The 23,327-nt window shown below is 27.4% G+C and overlaps 1 long non-coding RNA gene across 1 annotated transcript; it reads right to left on the bottom strand.

The window, feature by feature from the left end:
• Positions 1 to 12,397: 12,397 nt before the first annotated feature.
• On the bottom strand, positions 12,398 to 13,914 carry LOC109119285 (uncharacterized). The gene is made up of 2 exons (XR_002026529.3): positions 13,446 to 13,914; positions 12,398 to 12,616 (listed from the first exon to the last, which is right to left on the bottom strand). It is a non-coding gene; the product is annotated as an uncharacterized lncRNA (long non-coding RNA).
• Positions 13,915 to 23,327: the final 9,413 nt, after the last annotated feature.

The following is a 23,327-nucleotide window of genomic DNA, read 5'->3' as shown; positions in this document are numbered from 1 at the left end:
GCTAAGAAATAATAAAAAAAAATTATAGTACTAATAAAATATTGTTTAAGTGGAAGGTTCTAGACTTCTAGACATTTGGGGTGTGAGCATCTTCTTCCTATGCAATTCTTTATTTTTTATTTCCTCCTTTTCAATTTATATATATATAATTCGACTAATCATGAAAAATTAAATAAAAAAATTACATTTTATCTCTGTCCTAAATCTAAGATAAATAGAGTATATTGGTTTAGTATCGTTAGATATCTGAGATAATGTATTTATACCTTTTAAAACAAACTAAAAAAAAATATGTCACGAAACTGAAGGAATAATGTATATAATCCTATTTTATTTTTTTAATATTAAGTAGTTTCGAAAATGGAAGGATGAGGAGAAGGTTCTTTAGAAGAAAGTTCTGGAACTTAGGTATGGTTGAGGTGCTGTTGGGGTCCACAGGAATTGCAAGTTGCAAGTAGTGGTTTTTGAAGCAGCAGTTTGGGGCAAGTTGATTGGTGGGATTGTGACTCCCCTATTATTGATTGACATCATTATATATGTATATATATATATATATATATATATGAAAACTATATATATTACGTAGGGTTGTTCAAAATCGAGCCGAAATCGATAAGCCAAATCAATAAAAAGTTATTAATTATAATATGGGAAACTTACATAAATATACTATAATAAAAAAATATTTACCATTTATAGCAATAATATTTTTATCTCACTTGATCACTTTTAATTCATTTATAATACAAATTTAATACATATTATAAAGAATAATTTATTATTCACATATAATACAAATTTTAATGATGAATAATACATTTATCACACATTTTAATACATTTATAATACAATGTGACAATTTTTTACCAAACAAACATGATATATTTCAAAAAACAATTATAATTCATATATATTGCATACATAATTCACTTTTAATTCATATTACAGATTTAACAAAGTATTGCTATAAATGGTAATAAACAAAAAGTATCGCTAAAATCAGTAATTATTTTTTAAAATGTATTAATTTATGTAATTTTTCCTTATAATAGGGTTATAATATTGGGTTATGGGTTTAGTGATTTTGATAACGGTTTTGATTTATTTTTTATCAAGTTATCGATTTTTAACGGTTTGAAGTTTTTTCTTAACGAGTTAACCGATAGTAAATTAAAATATATTTATACCATTTTGTATATAAAGTCCTCGACTTAGACCTTAATTTCTTACTTTTATTTTGTTGTCTCAAACATTTGGTTATTCTACAATGTAAAAGTGTTTGCTTTTGAAAAAGAAGTAACTTGTGAACTCAAGTGCATGGGTTATTTAGTTTATCATCTTGTTTCTAAGTGATTTTTAATATTTTTTCTTTTGTTTTAAATCTTAACGGTTAAACCGATAACCGATCCGATAACAATCAAAAATCGATAAACCAATAACCAATAAACCAATATCTTAATGGTTTTATAACGATTTAACATCTCTAAAAAATGACAACCTATAAATTAACAAAATAAACTTTAAAATCGAACCAAATCGACCCATACATCACCTTACTATCAAGACAAGAAAAAAGACAATGAAAAAGAAAACAAAGGGGGTTAGGTGGAAAAATATCGTGCAAAAGGTGATAGGGGGGTTGTGTTATTTTAAAATCTGCAACTTTCAGATACAAATTTTATGTTTAAAGTTTTATTTTTCGCAAAAATATAGCTTTGAAACTATTTTCACTTAGTTTATTAGGTTAAATTATTCATAAATTTTATTTGATTGAAATATCTTATATTATTCATAAATTATGTTGAACGAGACGTAATTCTATCAATATATCTCGTTAAAATATTCATAAATTTCATCAATGAATTAATAATGCCTTGGTAAGAGCATGTTTTGAGATTACTTCCATTTCACATATTGTTAAATTTTCCCCAAATATTACTAAATTAACAAATTCTATAATTTTTTGTTCAATTATTTGCAAATTTTATTAAACTTTTTAATAAATTTTCATTCAAGGTTTGTATTTTTTTTCAAAAATATTAATTAAACTTGACAGATGCCTTCAATTTGAAGAACATTCATCGTTAAAATCCTCAATTTAGAATTTTTCACCGATCAACTTTTTCAAATTTCCCATAATACACGTTAGAGGGATTATCATTACACTATTTTTTAACGTTGAGCGATAGTTTATTTTTTAATGTAAAATTTGATGATGTAAATAGTTTTCACCTTCTTAGAAATTGCAAGTAAAATTGTGTTTTTTCTTTTCCTATTTTTGAATTTTATTCTATGAATTATGTAATTCTTAATTTTCATTTACATTTTACAATATCAGCTTAAATTAATTGTTTGATTGAATCTTTTATTCTCTCTCTCTCACACACACACAATATTTAACTCTGCGATTAGTTGATTAATTGTATAACTTGACTTAGACTATTAAACCAGTTGATATATAGGATTTACAAAAAAATCATACAAAACTATTTTTAAATTGTGAAGATTTATATATCTTTCTTTGTCAAAGTAGTTTAAAGTCAACATGTATTTATAAGTTAAAATTAAGACTAATCATCTAAAGTCTTAATAGTCTAATTTAGGAGGAGACACGAAATATAAAATTTGTCCAAAAAAGGTAAAAAAATAAATAAAACGGATACATGAATTAGCATACAAAGAATTAATCCTAATTTATAGATAAAGATCCGTTCAAGTATAATTGGGTCAAGTAATGTCTAATGACCTTATATATTTACGTTATGTATACTGTAAAATAATTTATGGTTAAAATTCATTTAAATTATATACCTATTATAATAATAGCTAATAAAAATAACAAAGTTATCAACTTTTTTTTTATATATAAAAACTATCAAATAAAGCAATTAAGTATAACAAGCTAATATTTTCGAGAAAAAAATTAAGATTATGAGAAATAAGCGAATTTTCTGACTTTTTACCCGCCAACTTCTTCGAGAGTAATTTCACACATGCTTTCTCCAAATTCTAAAGTAATCTCCATAAATAGATCAAACTTAAAAACGTAATTCGATTCTAAATAATAATTCAATTAAAGAACATGATAATATATTTTTTAAAAAAAACTTATTTGAAGGTTTTCAAATAATTATAAAAATATATTTATTCAGATTCTTCAAAAGTGTCAAATTCTTTAAAATTAGTATAATTTAGAAAATTCAATACAAGTATGAGGTTCGGCAGGTAAAAAAGTCAAGAAGTCCGCATATTCTCGTCAGTCTTATTTTTCTTGAAAATATTAGATAGGGTACACTTAATTATTTTATTTGATAGTTTTAAAGAATAAAAATAATTGACGGATTTGTTATTTTTACTATCAAAATAAATATAATTTAAATGAATCTCAACTATAAATTATTATATAATACAAATTACATAAATCTATAAGGTTATTAAAAATTAGTTGACCTAATTATACTTGATCGTATCTTTATTCTTTATTTAGATAGTTTGCATTTTAATAAATCAAATGTTGAATGAATAAATGTAATTCTTAAAATATATAAGAATCCATCAACATGAAGTAGTATAAAGTTACTATTAGACCCCCATTTTATTTGTATTTTCTTTATTATGTTTGACTTATACTTTGTAATAGGAAATAAATAATTAGATTGATATATTTATTTTATTTCCTGATTATCATAAATTATTTCGATATTTAAATATCAATACTTAAATACTCAATTATAAAGATGAAACAAAAATTAAAAAAATGTTTTAAATTTTGAAGTTGAACATGTCAAAAAAATTCGAACTATAGTTTTTTTTTTTGGTAACTACATTTTATTAATTACCAAGAATTATAGTTTATTATAGAATTTTTTACCAAACTAAGTCATTATATAAAGTAATTTACCAAAAAAAATGTTTTTTAAAATTTTTACAAAACTAGTATAAACGTATTTCACAATAACGTTTTATGGTATATTTCATTTTTAAAAAACTGATGGCGTTAGATTTATATATGTTACTGTAAGTAACGTTCTACTCCTAAAACGTTATTCTGAATAATGTTTTAGGAGTAAAACATCACTCACAGTAACGTTTTAGTAATAAAACGTTACTACAAATAACGTATATCAACTAACGCTATCAGCTTTTTAAAAAATGAAATATACCCTAAAACGTTACTGTAACATACGTTAATACTAGTTTTGTAAAAAAATTTAAAAAATATTATTTTAATAAATTATTTTATATAATAACTTAGTTTGGTCAAAACGTACTTATTATATAAAAGTTCGCCAACGGTATAACTGATGTGAATTGCACTATACAAATTCCATGCTTCATGTTCATAATAAAATAGACAAAAGACGTAAAGCCGCCATTAATGTTGTCTCGGATTTGCAAAAAGACACCTTAACTTTGTAACTGTCCTATTACACCCATTAAACAATTTTGAACATATATTAATATGTCATTTTTTATCAGTCCCAAGTTTTAAGAAGCAAGTGTGTTCACACACCAATTATTATATGACATGTGTTAATTTAATTTAAAATGTATTTTTTTTATCTTAAGTATTTTTTAAAAACTTTATTTCTCTTTCTCTTAATTTTTTACTTTTAGTTTCGATTTATCTTAAATTTCACATCATATCCCACCTCCCATTTTCAAGTGACTCATTCCTCCGTTATATTTTTTTTTCTTCACCTACTACACTCTATGTCAAATTGAGTCCTACTCCCATTTTTTTATTTTCTTTTTTCTTTTTCTAGTCGAATTCTTTATAAAATTCATATTATTTTTTTTAGACTTTATTGAATTATTGATAGTAAATTTAATTATTTTTCTAAGAAAATTTAGAAGGTATCATAAATTACTCATTTTCATATAAATTCAAAATTAGAAATGATAATTTTAAAAGAATCAATTAATTCCCAAAAATCGAAAGAACTTAATTGAAATCGGATAAAAAAAACTATATGATACTTCTTATCACCTTGAAATCTAATGGGTTTATCAAATTGTTCGAAGTTTAAGAAAATATTTAGATAAAATTTTAAAATTAAAGAGAGTAAAATTAATAGTAATAAAAAAGGAAGATGAAGTTGTGATAAGTATAATGACATTGAAAGTAAAACTTTAATTGATGGAGATGAGAATGGATTTCTGAAGAAGAAAAAAGAAAGAGAAAGAAAGAAAAAATAAAAATAAAAACAAGTTAAAATAACATGAAAAATAAGAAAACATATTTTATAATAAAATACTTCTAAAAAATAAAATTATATTATTTATTATAGGTTGATCAATCTCTTTGAGAGAGTACACACCACTTTCTATATCAGGTGGGCGAAAAATGATATAATTATATCTATTCAAAATTGTTTAATGGGATAATAAAATGATTACAAAGTTAAAAATGTCTTTTTAGAAATTTGGGACAATTTCAATATTGACTTTATATCTTTTCTCTAATAAAATAACATTTATGGACTAAGTTCGATCCCAAATCTCTCTCCACGCTTCTTAATCGCTCGCTCATGTTCTTACGAACAAAGTATTTATTTTAATATAACAAATAAATAAAAATAAATCGGAGGAGTATCAAAAAAGACACCTAAGACAACTGCCAACAATATTGTAGTATTGGAAAATAGTCATCAATTTGTTGATACCTTTGTATTTTTATTATTATCTTTTTGTGGTTCACTGCCTGGCAAAGTTGGAATCCATTATCGTACTATAAAATAGTAATAAAATTTGCCTCGTTACAGTGGGTTAAATAATATATTAGAATTTTATTCTGACGCCATCTAGGCACAAATGCATAAATACGTTGACCAAAACATTTAGGAAATGTTTTGACCATAAAAAGATACTAACAATTTTTTAGAATAATTTACTTACTTGAAAATAATTCATGTTTGATAATCAGAATTTCAAGTTGCCCAGCATTTTTTTCATTATATTAAATTATTATTTTTAATCTAAGATAATATGATGCTATTAACAGTCAATTTATTAGATTTTCTTGATTGATTCTGCGAATTTACTAAAGACTGCTCACTTACAAAATCAATTTAAGTTAGTCATAATGGACTAATAATATCCCCACATTAAGTTTTTAAGAAGACATATATATCTATATGCACACGCTCATTTCACATAGTACTCCTACAAATAAAAATTATAATCTATTTTATAACTCACTTTTTGTTTTTAAAGCTATATTTAAATTGTTTAAACATAAACATTGTTTCAAATTTTCACAAAACTATTTAAATGTAAGTGTGTGTTTTTTTTTTTAAAAAATAAAATTTATGGTCAAATGCCTACTTAAAGTGCCACTTGTGATCTCTTATCATGAATTCATGACCCAAAATTAAAATGGTAATACCACTCAACTGAACATACTACTAATTATATATACTGTACCAATGTTGGAATATAATACTAATATTATATTATATATACCGTACCAATGTTTGGAATAAAATACTAATGTTATATATTGTATATAATATACCAGTGTTGGAATATAATACTAATATTATATTATATATACTGTACCAATATTGGAGTATAATAATACTAATAATAGCTTAAGATTAATTTAATAACATTAAAAAAAAAGGTTCATTTGACGGTATAGATAACCACCAACTCTAGGACCACGAGCACGAAGAACAAGTATGATATATTAAAAAAATACATATTTAGTAGTTTCTAAAATGTTGTTCTAGTATGTTCTAGAGGTTTCCAGACGTTTTAATTTTTATTTTATTTTTTCAGTTTTTTAGTTTTCAGAAATTGCAGAGGTATGGGTATGCTGTTAAAAGAGTATTTATTTTTTATAATATATAGTTGAGAATAAAAGATTTTGATTACTTGTTACAAGAAGAGCTCCACCAAGTGTCAACTACCAACTGCCAAATATAAAATTTCGGCTCCTCGATTTATGCTAAAGGATAAAGCCTTAGCCATCGCCGGCAAGATATTTTTTATCCGTTTATATTACGTAATTTGATTTGACATGAAAATTAATTATTCAAAATAAATTAGGGATGTATTGATGACAAAAATTAGACGGATCAATAAATCAAATTAAAACAAATGATATTGACTTATTGCTATCAAGTGATTAGATTAATAATTTTTTAATGGTTTTATAAAATAAATTATCGGTTTAATTTTTATTTTTAAATATTTGATAAATTCATAATTCATTAAGAAGATAATAATCTTTTATTTTTGCCATTGCACAAATATTAAATATTAATATGAGCACCTTATTAGTTATTGTATTTGCCTTTCAACTTTCAATTTGCATTACTGTTATAGTGCTTTTATTTGTGTTGTATTTGTATAGCTCTTTTTATATTAGTTATTAATTTTTTTTGAACATTATGTAAAGATACATTATTTTCTTATCGTGCTAAATTATTACAAAAATTATATATTTATTTTATAAGTATTTTGTATTGGTTAAACTGAAGACCGAATTAATAAGTTGGAAAACTGATAAAAAACATATCTTGTTGATTTAATTATTAATTTAAAATATTTAAAAATAAAAAACCAATATATCGCATCAATAATATGTAAAATCGAACCGTACTAATCGAGACACATGCCTATATATATAAATGTGTATCACTATAAATCATTTTTTAGACATCAGATCATCTCCGAGCCACCTCTATTTTACCCTCTCATAGGTGTTCTTGATGTTGTGATTGATGGTATACCTACTATGGTGTTGTGGTCATTGGTTCATGTATTTGTTGCTTGCCACCTGTTAAGTATTGTAGTTGATTTTATGTTATTATTCAATATATATTGGTTTCTATTTTGAGTTGGCCGATGATACCTACTCAGTACGTGTTCATTGTACTGACCCCTACTTGTACTTTCTTCTTTATTCTTTTGTGGAGTGCAGCAAGTGTACATCGACTTCGACTCGCCCTCAGCTCTAGCCAGTCTCCAGCACATCAGAGTTCAGGGTGAGCTATTAATTCTAGCTGGTGCTGGATTCTCTCATTCAGGTCTTGATGTCTTTGAATTTCATACATAGACCATCTTCTTGCTTATTTTGGTTTCTTAAACACTCTTAGACTTGGTAATTTGGAAATAGATGTCATTGATGTGATGACTATCAGATTTTGGGATGACAAGTATTAAACTTTAGAAACTTATTTAAATTGGTTGCTTAGTATCTTTTGGAGCTTCCGCATTATTTATATTATTTATAGTTGAACTAGTGGTATATGTTGGGGTTTAGATGTGTTGGTTCGCCCACCTAAGGAGGTAAGTGTGGGTGCCACTCACGAATCATTTTGGGTCGTGACAAAAATAGAGAATTGGCACCGTAACACCCGTCTATATCACTCTCTATCTTTATATATAGAGAGTTGAATAGTAGTTCTCCAAATTTGGAGAACTAGTATTCACACTTTCTATTTTACCTTTTTAATATTTTATTGTTATTTATATATTTTTTTAATCAAAATATTATTTTACATATATTGTCATTAATTAAATGTCCAACATTCGTAATTCTTTTTAATGTAATATAATAATTTTTAAAAATATATTATTTAATATATACTACTTTCATCCCGAACGAATAGTATTTTATTTTATTTTTTCTAATTTTCGTCGTTAGTATAATTTGATTTTGTAATTGATCTTCAGAATACCCAAAATTAAATAATAAAATGACAAATTTAATTTTAAAAATACAATACATAACATGATAATTCAAATACAAGATAACATTAGAATACCTAACATAATAATTTAAATATAAGATAAAATACAATATAATACATAACTTTATAATTAATTTATCACAACAATAATTTATTAATTCCGAAAATCGTTTTCAAATTTAGCACTATTTGAAAAAATTAAAGATATGATTCAGAGATTGTTACGGTTGTGATTGTCGATTTCTTTCACTCACTTATTGTTGTTCTTGTTGCAAGTAATCACATGCAACCATAAAATAAGAATGGAATTAAGGTATGATCCAGAGAATTGTTGTGTATTGGGGTTATGTTATTTAGAAATTTAGTAAAAAAAAAAAGCAAATTTTATATCTAATGAAAAATTATATAAAGTAATTATTTGGGAAAAAGAAAGAATTTGTATTAAGAAATAAAAATGAAATAAAAGCAATAATATAATATTGAAAAGAGAGAGAAAAATATTTTTTAGAGAGTAAAATAGAGAATTAAGTTGAAATTGATCGTCTAAATGAAATAGAAAACGTAAAATAAAATTCAATGTTGCATATGCAAATAAAGGATGGTTGGAGAACTCATTCTCTATTTTACTCTTCAAATATAGAGAAGAGAGTAAACTAGAGGTGGGTTGGAGATGGTCATGTACGAGTGTTCTATAAGTATAGAATGATGAACAAGATTAATTAATTTCTTTCATGTGTTAGGTCTCGGTCGAGACTAGGAATAGCAGATGAGCGCGTCGAGTTGAATATGAGTCAATCAAAAATGAGTAAACTAAAGATGGATAAAAAAACTCAACTCAACTCACATTTTAAGTAAGTAAAAACGAATTACCCAATGAATAATATGAGTATCCAGATTTACCCATATTATTAAAGAAGTCCTCTTAAAAGCTTCGAAAACAAAATCTCTTATTTGAGAAACATATTTCATTTTTTTAAGAAATATGATTTATATCCATAAGTTTTTAAAACTATCAAACTAACCATAAATTTGTATTACATAGCACAATAGAAATCTCACGTAACAAGATTTATGACTTCCGCAACAAATCAACAAGAATCATTAAGTAAATATTCGTATAGTGAAAAGGTCTTGGTACAAATCATGATAATGAAAATACAATTAATATAAATTCGGGAAAAAAAGAGAGAAGAAAACAAAAGGAAATAAATATTGCAATCACTGAGGAACCTATGCTTTCTCATCTGAAAGAGTTCAACCTATTCTTTAATATAATCTTCCCACATTTTATGAACAATCTCTTCTCAATGAGCTTGCATTTCCGAATCAGATGATCGAGAAGATAAAGCGATGTTGTTACCCTGAGCCAATAGTTCGTCACTTTCACCAACAACCATATCATCATTTTCATATTCATTGAATATTTCATCACTACTTTGATGTTCACGTAAAAAATTATTGGTTGGTGTCAATATATATATTATTTTTGTAAAATAAAAAGTTAAGGATAAAAATTGAATTTCTAAAACTTTCCAAATAATGAAATTTTGCCCAAATACTAGTTTTTTCTAGTATTTGGGAATTTGGAAAATTTGCCAAAAAAATTTGTCAAATAATAAAAAAGTGTATGGACAAACAAAATTTGCCAAGTTTTTCCCCAAGTTTTACTAAAAATTTATGGCCAAACGGGCCCTTCATCCTCCACCCCGTCCCATATTCAACCCCACCCTCAACGCCTTAAAAATTTAAATTTACTTTTATGGATTTTCATGTTAACCCATTTTGTCTATATTTATATGAGATTAAATAGATTGAAAATTATATTAACCCATTTAAGAAAATAAAATAAAATATGAATAATCCATTTAATTTAATATGAGTAAAAATAGTTTCATTCCACTTAGATGAGTTGAAATGTCGACCGTGGACGAATTGTGGTGGCCGATCGATGTAATGGAATCCTACCGGGAATGTTTTGGGCGGGTGGGTTGTGTAGGATTAATTGATTTTCTATTTTTTTTTACTTTAAAATATTTTCTTATTGTATATTTTTAATAATTTTTTGAATTCAAATGACATGTGTCACAATATAATTTGTCATTGTGCTATGTCATTGCAAAATATCTCACACTAAATTTTTGTCTGAAGAAAATATCAAAGATGTATCGATTCGAAGTGATAGATGTGTTCAATATACACAAATTTCAGTTGAAGTGTTCAAATGATTTATGCGGACAAATTAAAGTGATTGTCATGACTTAAACCTTTAGTATAAAACAACTTTTACGCAGTTGTTACATCCTTTACTTAATAAAGATATTTTGTGAACTCTTTGCTTAGCTAAAACTACTAACTTATATTCAACAGGCTGATTGTAATAAATTTATAGGAATTATCACGTTGGTGTTTTTGACGAGGGCTTTACACTAATATACACTAGAGAAAACATAAGTTAGCCACAAAAATTATGTGTAATTTCTAGCGAGTCCATCCCTTAAAAGCTAGGTAATTAATCTTTTTTTATATATAATTAATAGTTAATTCATAGCTAAATAAAATTAACATGAAATTTTATTGTTTAGTTATAAAATTTTGTCTATCACTAATTTTTTATTTTCTGAGAGGGATATGCGTACACTAAAATACTAAAATGATGTTCATAATCAACTTTTTTCATGTATATATGTGTAGAATGTGATCTTTGGAATTGATATTAGCGAACTAGCTAGTTGCCAAAAATCATTAATCTATATCACCTTATATGTTTTCATTGTATGTATATTTTGTTTTCCTGGTTTCAATCTTTTTCAATTTGTTCATTGTGTTTGATAGATTGACTTTATTGATAGCATTGATGAGCGCTATTTGCTTAAACAAAAACATTATTGCTTGGTGTTATATTTCCATCTTATCTTGGGTGGAAAAGGAATCTTATCTTATTTCAAGAATGAAAATTGCATATATTGATCCAATAGATAAGATTAGAAATGAAGAAATGAGATGGGAGCAACCTCGATAGAGAACAAGATATAGAAAATGTATCTAGGAATGTCTAGGCATGTGCATAGAAAAGGCAGGATGTCCAAGTGCAGTGGTGTGAGAGGTTGGGTATGGATGACATAAAGAGAGAGATAGGTAGGCCGAAGAAATATTTGGAGAGAGATGATTAAACAAAACATGACACAATTTCAACTTACATAGTCATCAATTTCTAATGTCATGTGTCATGTTGAGCTTGAAGACAAGTGACTTCAATTTTTGTGCTTCTAAAGCTGTTTCTAGTGCCTATACGAGGTCATTTTGTTGAGTTCCTTTAACATGGTTCTCTCAGGAGCTCTAGTATATTCGAGTACTCTACTTCTTCATTTGCAGTTTGTGGTATGTTCAGTTCACTGGGAGGAATACCCTCCTAATTCAATGTTTTTCTTGGAAGGTTCAAACTTATTAATATTACAAAAGTTGCAACTACAAACAAATTTTTGATTATGACATACTTTGTTCTTTTGCCATCCCTATACTAGTCAAAAGACTAATGTCCCTACTAAAGATAGATTGCCCTTTGAAGTGTCAGTCTCATGCCGATTTAGAAACATGTAAATCTTTTTGGACGACTCAAGTATATACCTGAAGGAACATAATAGTCACGTACACCCAATATAAGCAATAATGATCTATCTATAGCAATTTATGAGTACTTACTCATAATATTTGTTATATATTTCATATATATAGCACTGACAATACACTCTTCTTGACACAAAATTAAGTCAAAAGATGCAATACTTAGGCTTAAACGTAGCTAGGAAGGAAATACGTTTACAATATTTATACACATATATAAGTAATAGTACTTAGATTAGCTTGGTGGACTTCCTTCTCAAATCCCAATTTGGGAGTCCATATATTGTCCAATACTGCATGCCCAAAAGAACAAGAAACTAATTAGAAACTTAACATATCTAAATGTTACTAGTTTATGAGCTAATTATTTTGATACGCTCTAATTTATAGTATTACTTAATATACCAGATTTTGGTGCCTCCAAATACGTCCAAATACACGTGTATCAGATACATGAGCTCAAAATTAATTGTAAGTTGTTCTAGATATATTGTATCAAAATGGATTCACATGTATCGGGGATACATAACAAATCTCGTTTGTCCTTGTTGCCTCTCTCCCATCTTGCTTACCATTCTCCCAGGTATATGGTATCCCAAGTTAAATACATGTGAATTATACTAGAATACATGAATCTAGTGTGTATCTAGCATGATTCGTGTGTATCTAGGCTCCCTCTTCAATCTCGCTCGTCTCTCTCCCTATTTTTCTATATCTGATGACAATAATACATGTACCTAAGTGTATTTTCTTTAATATATGGTAGGAAAGTCTTAATTAGTGATAAAATACATAATATTTTGAAAATATAAATGATAATAATAGTATATATAATAATAAAGTACGTCTAAATGTTTATATTTCCTAATGAAATTGCATGAAAGATCATCACCTACATTTCGAGAAATTCACAATTTCTTCAAAAATCGATGCCCACTTAGCTAAAGCTATTTTTTTTATGATAAAAATATTCTTACCAAAAAATGAGAAGGAGAAGAAAAAGTAGAAATTAATGAATTTAAGTTATACACATGGTCAGTTTAAAAAATGAACCGCGAAAAATTCTTACTCTAATGATGTACGTAACTTGAATTCGAAAATAATTGAGGATAAATTTCTTACCCATCACAATCCACTTGTGGACCAATAGGAACTCTCTTGATCTTACAAACTTTGAAAAGTTTTCTTCCCTTTTTAACATCAATTATAGAAGAATTCCCACTTTTTTGAAGACACTTACATAAATCTTTAATATCATCAATTGTACTATTTTTTACAAGACTAGCCAAAATTTGAGAACCTTGACAACATTCTGCTGTAATATTTTGTCTACAACCCAATAAAAATGGTTGGCATGGTGATAACAAATCTTGGGCTTGATAGCAAATAAGTGATTTCAAAGGGATAATATTTTGCATAGTCACGAATCCTACAAATCCTAGTACAATTAGTGAACACAATATTGCTTCTTTCATCTTCATATGTATGTTGATATAATTGTAATCAAGTATATTAAAATGCTTTGTTGGTTATTGGATATATAGATGGTGCTCAAGTGTTCCTTTTTTTTTTTGTGTGTGTGTGTGTGTTGGGGTGGAGTGGGGTAAAATAATGTATTAATAATGTCAATTGGATCAAGTTGTGTTCAATATTTTTGGTGATGATGATTATCATTTTTTGGTTTGGTGGGATTTTTTTATTTTGAGTTGAGTAACATGTACATATTTGATAACTCTAGTTTAGTTGAGGTTTCAATTTTTATGTGCTATTAGTATATTTTAATTGATATGTTATAGCAAGTTATCCGTCTTCAAGTTATTTGTGTAGCTTATTTTGGGTAGTTAGTTGAAGTTATTTTTGGAGGAGTTAATTAACAGTGTGAACTTCTTTGGTTCTTTTTCTTGCTTGTTATTGTCACGACCCAAATCCGAGCCGTGACTGGCACCCACACTTACCCTCCTATGTGAGCGAATCAACCAATCTAAACTCTAACATTTCAATATAATATCAACAGTAAATAATGCGGAAGACTCAAACTCATTAAATAAAACCAATTCATTAACTTCTAAAATTCAACATCTATTATTCCCCAAAATCTGGAAGTCATCATCACAAGAACATCTATGATCAAATTTCTAAACTAAGAGTATTCTAAAAGCTAAAACAAATAAAAGCTAGTCCATGCCGGAACTTCAAGGCATCAAGACATGAGAAAGAAGATCCAGTCCAAGCTAGAAGCATTAGCTCACCCTGAATTTCCGATGTAGTAAGACTGGCTTGAATTACTGTTGAGTTGAAGACGATGGCACGTTTGCTGCACTCCACAAATAAACAAGAAGAAAACATAAAAGTAGGGGTCAGTACAAAACACGGGTACTGAGTAGATATCATCGGCCAACTCAAAATAGGGAACAGTATATATCAATATTATCATAAATCAACTATAAAACTCAACATGTAGCCACAACAAGTATTATAATCATCAATAAGTACCATCAAGTTCATCCATGAGGGCTCAAGCCTCAACACCATACTCATTTGGGAATTATGTTCGTTAGATTGAGTATATTAACATCTTTCAAGATTCATTATCTTTAATTCTCTTGTGTCGGTACGTGACACTCCGATCCCTCATATTCATTATTCCTCTTGTGTCGGTACGTGACACTCCGATCCCCTATATCTACGTGTCGGTTCGTGACACCCGATTCCCTAATTCTACGTGTCGGTTCGTGACACCTGATCCCCTAACTCTACGTGTCGGTTCGTGACACCCGATCCCCTAATTCTACGTGTCGATTCGTGACACCCGATCCCCTAATTCTACGTGTCGGTTCGTGACACCCGATCCCCTACATCATTCTGTAAATCATCAGGCCTTCTCTATACCAAGGCATCATCAATCCCATTACTTTAATTCATCAAGCCTTCTTCTATACCAAGACATCATCATTAATAATGTATATTAAAGTTTCCTTTCAAGATTTGGGATTCAATATTTTCATCATGCTTATCTTATCACAATCACATAATTATATTCACGCAAACATACAATTAAGCATATAGTAGGGTTTACAATACTACCAATACATATCATTCTCTATTAAGAGTTTACTATGAAAGCATGAAACAACCATAACCTACCTCCACCGAAGAATTGGAATCAACAAGCAATCTCCCAAGCTTTGATATTCTTCTTCCTCGTTCGACTCTCTCTCTCTCAATCGATCAATCTATCTCTCGCTTTTCTTTTCTCTTTTCTTATTCAAAACCCTCTTTCTTTTACCCCAAATTAACATATAATTAAGAATAAAAGATGGCAATAATACCCCACTAATTAACTTAGGGTTACCTCTTTTAACCCCCAAAAATTTGAGTTATTAATATAAACCCACGAAATCTATAATTAAGGAAAGAATAGTCCCAAACGTCCCTTAAAACGTGTAAGGAAATCCGATTCTGCCTGGGATTTGCGCAACCTGTGACGGGCCGTCGTGCCTGCGACGGTCCGTCCTGCAGGTCGTCGCAGAGTTCAGAGACCCAAATTTCCACCAAGGGTCTGTGACGGTCCGTCCTGCCATTCCGTCACAAAGTTCAGAGAGTCGATTTTTAGTACCCAATTTCAGATTTTCTAAGTGTTTTGAAACGAGACCCTGCGACGGTCCGTCGTGCCCATGACGGTCCGTCGTGGGGTCCGTCGCTTCTGCCAGTTTTTCCAGAAATAAAGTCTGCTGCTCAAAACGACTAAACGGGTCGTTACATTAATTTTGTACCTTCCAATTATGCTTGTGATGCTTTTCTTATATGCAAGAAACTGAAATATGTATATTTTACTTTCTTTATGTTATATTATTTAATGAACCTTATTAACTTGATATACCCTTTAAAAAAATTTAGTTGATAATGTATACGTTAAATTAAAAGAACAAGCAGTACGCCACGGAGGAACTACATGTGCACTTCCATGGTAGAGATGTAGTTGGTATATGTGCTCGCATGGCTGGGCTTGTATACCTATTTGAAAAAGGCATTGGTCAATTAGGGGCTTTAATTTTTAATAATAATAAATTATGTGTTAATTTTTTTTTAAAAAATAATAATTTATTTATAGTAAAATATATTTTTTTAAAAGATACTATTGTTTTATTTTTATTAATTCCATTTATATAGAAGAAATTATTAAAAATTGTTTTATTTTTTTTATCGTCTCTATGCAAATAATTATATTATTATTATTTTTTTTACTTCTTTTACACACTCTTCTTTAAATTTTTGATAAATTGGAGTAATGCTCTATCAAAAATATGAATCATAGTCGAAAAGTGTTGAGCAAAGTAAATTGTAATTTATTTTTTTATTTCTTCTTAGATTTTCAAGCATTACAACAAGCATAGTAAAACAAGGGATATCAACTTCTTGAATCAAATTCTATATTAATAATTCATATAATAATGGTACGAGTAAGCAGATGTTTTTCGATAAAATCAAATAAATCATTAATAAAAAAATATAAGTATATACACTTTGCATTTAAAAATATAAGATTTTTTTTTTAATCACAGTTTCAATTCCATAAACAACATAGATTGCATTAATCAGAGTATCTGTCAAAAAGTTTTTCTCTAGAATAATGACACATGTTTCATTAATTACATGAAGAGAGTAAAATATCCTTAAACAAAAGTAGAGGGACAGTTAACAAACATGTTTGACACCTCTAATTTTAACCCACACTTCTATAATAGTAAAAAAAAATCAAGAGATTTAGCATACGGATATGATAATCATTCTATTAAATATTTATACTTATATTTATATTTATAATCATCAGCAAAAGATTTAGGATATTATGTTGTTGCATATTCATTCAACACATAAACTACCTTATGGGTCGTCGTTTTAGGGTACGTAATACTATTTGTGTCATGGAAGTTTTTTATTTTAAAATTAGATATTTTTAATAAAATAATTGTAATTACGAGTAGGATTGATAATTGGATAATATATGTGGCATGAAATATAAAAGTTGAGTGACTTTTGTAGTTAGAAAAAGAAGTTCAATAATTTTTACTGCAAATTAGTAAACTAGAAGTTGAGTGATCTCTAAAGTTTATCCTTTATTTTATGGATGGTAATTCATTTTTACTTTATTTCACAGAAGTTACTAAATTATTTTTTGCAACAAAATAGTCACACAAATTTACATTAGTATCAAAAAAGTTATTGAACTAATTTTTAATAAAAAAATCACTTTAACTACAGACTAGTGTAAATTTGGTTTATTATAGGTAGGAATAATTATTGAAATCTCACATTTTAGTTTACTTATTATCATTATTCCCTATAAGTTTTATAAATTTTCAAAATTTTTTATTTTTCTATTAAAGGAAAAATGTCATTATCCGACCATCTTTTTAATGTATCAGCGATTGTATTTCATCCTCTTTTCAATGTATCAACGCTTTTTTTTTTGCCACTAATGTATCCAGACTCTCCATTAATGTATCCAATCCTCTTTTTAATGGATCAACGCGCATGTATTTGACCCTCTTTTTAATGTATCGGCGCTTTGATTTTTTGGTCATTAATGTATCCGATCCTTTTTTTAATATATCAACACTTATATTATTGTATCCATTTGAGAAATTCTATAATTATAAACTTTTAAGGGATAAATTATAATTTTACCTTAAAAATATTTGATTTGTGTAATTTGTCCTAATAAGTATTACATGAATGGGGTAATGTGGTGACTTGAGGGTATGCCTTATGCTTATATTTAAGCAATATATATATACACGTTAATCGTTATCTTATGTGAAGCTTCTTATCCTCTTCCGGTCTCCCTTTATATATAAGTTTAACAGAATTTAATAATTTTGATCAAAATTTTATATTTATAACGAGAAACTCACTAAATATGTGTAAATAAGTTTTCCAATATTCACTAAGTTGCCTTTTTTATGATCCAAAAATTATAAATTCAAAATTTTAGATTCACGGAATTAATAGTGTGAAAATTCTAATTAATTATTATGAAATCCTTGACATCATTATAAAGTCCTATAATGCTAATATTTCTTTATTGAATTATTTACAATTGTGGACATCTTCTTTAGTTTCAACGAGGTATCGAATCAAGTGAGAGCACTAAAGTTTTGTGGAATACTGCAAGTAGTGGATCATTGAATTATGGGATTTTTTATTTTAGACAAATAAATTTAGGATTCGGCTAATGGATATGATCATTTTGTTTGAATATTTTAATAGTACATTATTTAGTTTGACATTTGATAACTTTTCATCCACAAAAACCAAAAAGTATTTTTGATTGGTTTAGGCCATTAAATTTCAGAATCATATATATATATATATATTTTAGTACATAAGAAATGTGAATAAGCAAGCAGCACTCTGTTTATTCACATTTCAAATAGGACCCACTTTTTTATTATTTTGCAATGTCTCATTGTATTGCTTGTACACATTTACATAGCAAACTCAAAAATGGCCCACTTCTCTATTAATGTGCACTTATATTGCTTATATATTATATAAATACATTTTACATAGCAAAAAGCATTGGCACATTTGAATATTGTTCATTTGCCTTCCATTTGAGGACCCAGTTAATATTTGTAATTTCTTCATTTTAAATTTTATGCCTCTTGAATTTCTAATTAGTAACTATTTTACCACAATGTTTACATTAATTGACATGCAATTATATATTTTGAAAAATAACTTAGAATAAGTAATTAATATTGAGGATAAAATATGAAAAAAAAAATTAAAAACCTTGTTATGCGAAGCATGACTTCCCTTTTTCTAGTATATATATATAAAAGAGAATTCCTTTGGCGCCATCATAAATCAAGATTTTTTTATTTATTTATTTTATTTTCAAAATTAACCTTCTCCTTTTAATGATAAGTTGTGATATTTTATGAAAAAATATGACTTTTATGAAGAGTTGTCACTTTTATAAAGAAGTTGTGCATTTTATGAAAGTTTGTAACCTTTCAAAAGGGTTGTAACTTTTCCAAGGAGTTATAACCTTTTCGAAAAGATGTGATTTTTATGAAAAATTATGATTTTAATGAAGAATTGTCACTTTTATGAAAGATTTTGACATTTTCGAAGGATTGTAACTTTACCAAACAGTTGTAACCTTTTTTGAAAGACAAAATAATCATTTGTTCACAAAATGCTTTGTTGTTTATAAATAGTGGACTTTCCTCTCCTACCTTTTAAGTTTTACTTAGGTGGTCACTTTTATTCGATAGACCTTTAAATTTTTATATTTGAACTTCTATATATTTTAACTTCAATTTTGTCATGATCATTTGTAGGCTGCAAATTTTGTTCGATAGTAACTTATGATTTGATGATTGTGAAACTTAATCATAATTGTTGATTCTTTGATGCAGAATAAAATAAAGAATAAGGACATACAAAACGACGAAACTGATTGTAAGTGAGGTAAGTCTTGAAAGGATCAAGATTGTTTGCATTCAAAAATCATGTGAGTAATCATATAGTTTTGCACTTTCCATTTTTTTACACTTTGATTGTAATTAATTTAATTTGTATCGACAAGTGTAGTATTTTGTCTTGATTTCTTCACTCCTTTTATTGATTTGAACTGATGGTGTATCAAAAACAATCTTCATATTCTCCAAGATAGGAATAGGTTATGTGTCCACACTACTCTTCTCATACCTCACATGTGAGATTACAATGAAATAATCATTTGTGTGTGAAACTTTTTAAATTTTAGTAATTTAAAATTCCTTTATTAGAAAATAAGAATTTTTAACTAAACTAAGCCATTATATAAAATAATTTACCAAAGTAATATATTTTTCTAAAATTTTACAAAACTAGTATAAACGTATTTCACGGTAACGTTTTAGGGTATATTTTATTTTTTAAAAACTAACAGCATTAGGTTGATATACGTTACTATAAGTAACGTTTTACTCCTAAAACGTTACTATGAGTAACGTTTTAGAAGTAAAACATTACTGAGAGTAACGTATATCAATCTGACACCATCAACTTTTAAAAAATAAAATATATCCTAAAACGTTACTGTGGAATACGTTTATACTAGTTTTGTAAAATTTTAGAAAAACATATTATTTTGGTGAATGACTTTATATAATGGCTTAGTTTGGTCAAAACCTCAGAAAATAAATACTGTGAATAAGATTAATGTGGACTGTCATATGATGTTTCAAGTTTTTTACTTGAAGATTATTTTAGTGGAGCAAACAGAGACATAGCGTGTGATATGTATTACAAATAAGGTGTATCAAATCACTATGTTTTAATCTAATTATTTTGCTTTCATTTATTTCTATAAATTAAGTTGATGTAGCATAATTTGGTATAGTCATAATTTAAAGGAAAGGATTTTCTGCGTTAAAGATTAGTTGATATCACCAATAAAATGGATAATTACACCGTGTAAATTATATATATTCAGATTCATCTTAAGATTTAGAGTCAAAAAAATTCTTTGGTTATTGTATTTTACAGAATTGCAGTATTGTTGAACGTATACAAGTTCCTACTTTTCAATTATCTTAAGAACATTCAAAAGAAAGCATTGACCCTGGATTTTTAAGCATTATCCTTGAATCATATTTGTTTAATTATCTTAAAATTGACCTTACGTATTTTGGGTCCTCAGACGTTAAAATAACTTTCGGTATAGGTACTAGGGTCTTTTTGTAGAGTGTTTAAGAATAGTATTGGATAAAGTGTATAACTAATGTTGACATTAGTTATGCTAAGTGTTTTTCTTATCTATTATTATCTTATTTCCCAAGTCACTGCTCAATCTTCCTTTTCCTGATTGATTGAAAGTAGCAAGAAAAGACATGGAAAAACTTTGTTGGCTCAACATGCAACTAAGCAAAGAGAAAGAGTAGTAAAGAAAATAAGAGTAGCAGTCTCATGTCAAAAGGAATTAAGGAAGAAATTCTTCTAAGATTCGGTTATACTTTTAGAATTTCATCATGAGACCTAAGTATGATATTATCTTTGTTAAGAAAGATCGATGGTTAGGTATATTAAGGGTGATTTTATTTTTACTCATGCGTATCCATAAATTAACGGTCATTGTATTGTTGATGCCATAGTTTTTCTATATATTTAATAGGAAAATTAATTGTCTACATATTAGTTATGCACCTTGTAATATTGCATATGTGTATTTAACTGATACATGTAGTAGATTTTCTTATTACATCTTACCAAATGACTCCCATGTGTCTTACAGTACTCAAGAAATGATTTTTAAAGAGTTGGTAACACTTAGTTCATTTAGCTTTTTTTTATAAGAAAAGATATTTTGAGTAAATTTAATTTTTATTGCAGGATGATGTCCAATTCATGGTTGCCCTGAGCTTAGAAACTATACATATCTGCTATCGATTAATCTAGATTTATTCCCGATAGGCTAATAATTTTTTGCTTTTAATACCTTGTGAAAACAAGACACATACTTTTGCTTTATTTTCATTCCTTTTGTATCGTGATGATTCTCTTATTAGATGGAAGGGGACCTATAAATTCAGAAAGGTCTCAAAATTTTACAACAATTATATTGATAAACTTATTAACCACAATCATAATGAAATTTCTTTATAAATATTACAACATTGGAAAAGTACAGTACATTTTGCTTATTACATAGTATTAGCGAGAAAATAAAATAAAAAATTTCCAAATTCCCCTTAGGACTATACTAAAAGTTCGTTCATATCTTTTAGTATTGGAGGTATTTAATCAAATGTTATGTCATTTTATTGTGATCCACAATAAATACTTGAAGTTAAATATGAGAGTTGGTTGAATCACAAGATTGTGTGTGTCTACAGTATATTTATAACCTTTTCACTGATATGATAACTTAGAATTTCCTATTAACGGTAGGAAAGAGTTCACAAAATATATCTTAAGGTGAATTATATGTTCATAGAATGTTTGCTTGACTACTCATCTGCAATGAAAATGTAGAGGAGAAATTATATACTTTGCGCTACAAAAAGACACCACCTAAACAAATAAACAATATTAGGAAGAAGATATATACCTTTAAAAAAAATCATGGTGTGAATTAGATCAAACGGAATATGCTACTAAATCTCAATCAAATTTTTGAAGCACCAGAAACTTCTTATAATACATATTTTAAGGTTCATATTAAGAAAATTAACTTGGATTTTATTAATTTTTTGCCAGAATTATGTATCGTCACTTCAATAGTAATTCTTTTGCTTTTATGTCGATTTAAACTTTTTGATGATCTCTTCCCAAATAGTTATTTTTATATACATTTGATTTTAAATTCTTCTTCTGAATGTCAACATTATAAAACTAAATTTATGTTTTCCTTTAAATCTAAATTTTAGATTTAGCCCGCATGAAGCACAAGTAAATTACCTAGTATCAATAAATTTTAGAATAAATACACTTTATCAACCATTATATTACATTTTTTTAAAATATCCAATAACACAAAAACAATTTATAATGTGCAATCAATCTACTATATTTTGTGAATAGGGAACTTTGAAATATAGTCTATGTATATCATCATTCATCGGTTAATAATTAAGGTGAAATATGTCCCATCATTATAAGATTTGTCCTAAATATCCTTACTCATTAATTGCAAAAACTTTCCAATAAGGAACCTTTATCTACCTGATAAAAGTCTCGAGAATTTTACAAGATGGTTTAATTTAAGTTTTTTTTAAAAAAAATAGAGCCGTCAAAATAGGCTTAATCCATAGGGCTGGCCAACCCAACTCGTTATTGGGGTAGAGTTGAGATAGAATTTTTCAAGCACTTTTAAACCTAGGCTTATAAGCCCGCTCCATAAAAGCCCTTGGCCCTCGAGGCTCGATCGACATCAGCCGGTGTCGGCCCATGGACTAAACTTTTTTATGGAAACTTTCATAAATATATTATAATAAAAAAAATATTTAC

The sequence above is a fragment of the Solanum lycopersicum genome, chromosome 9, assembly GCF_036512215.1.
Source record: "Solanum lycopersicum chromosome 9, SLM_r2.1".
Classification (NCBI taxonomy): Eukaryota; Viridiplantae; Streptophyta; class Magnoliopsida; order Solanales; family Solanaceae; genus Solanum; species Solanum lycopersicum.
The sequence above is the reverse complement of the archived record's forward strand: the minus strand, read 5'-3'. Positions and strand labels throughout refer to the sequence as shown.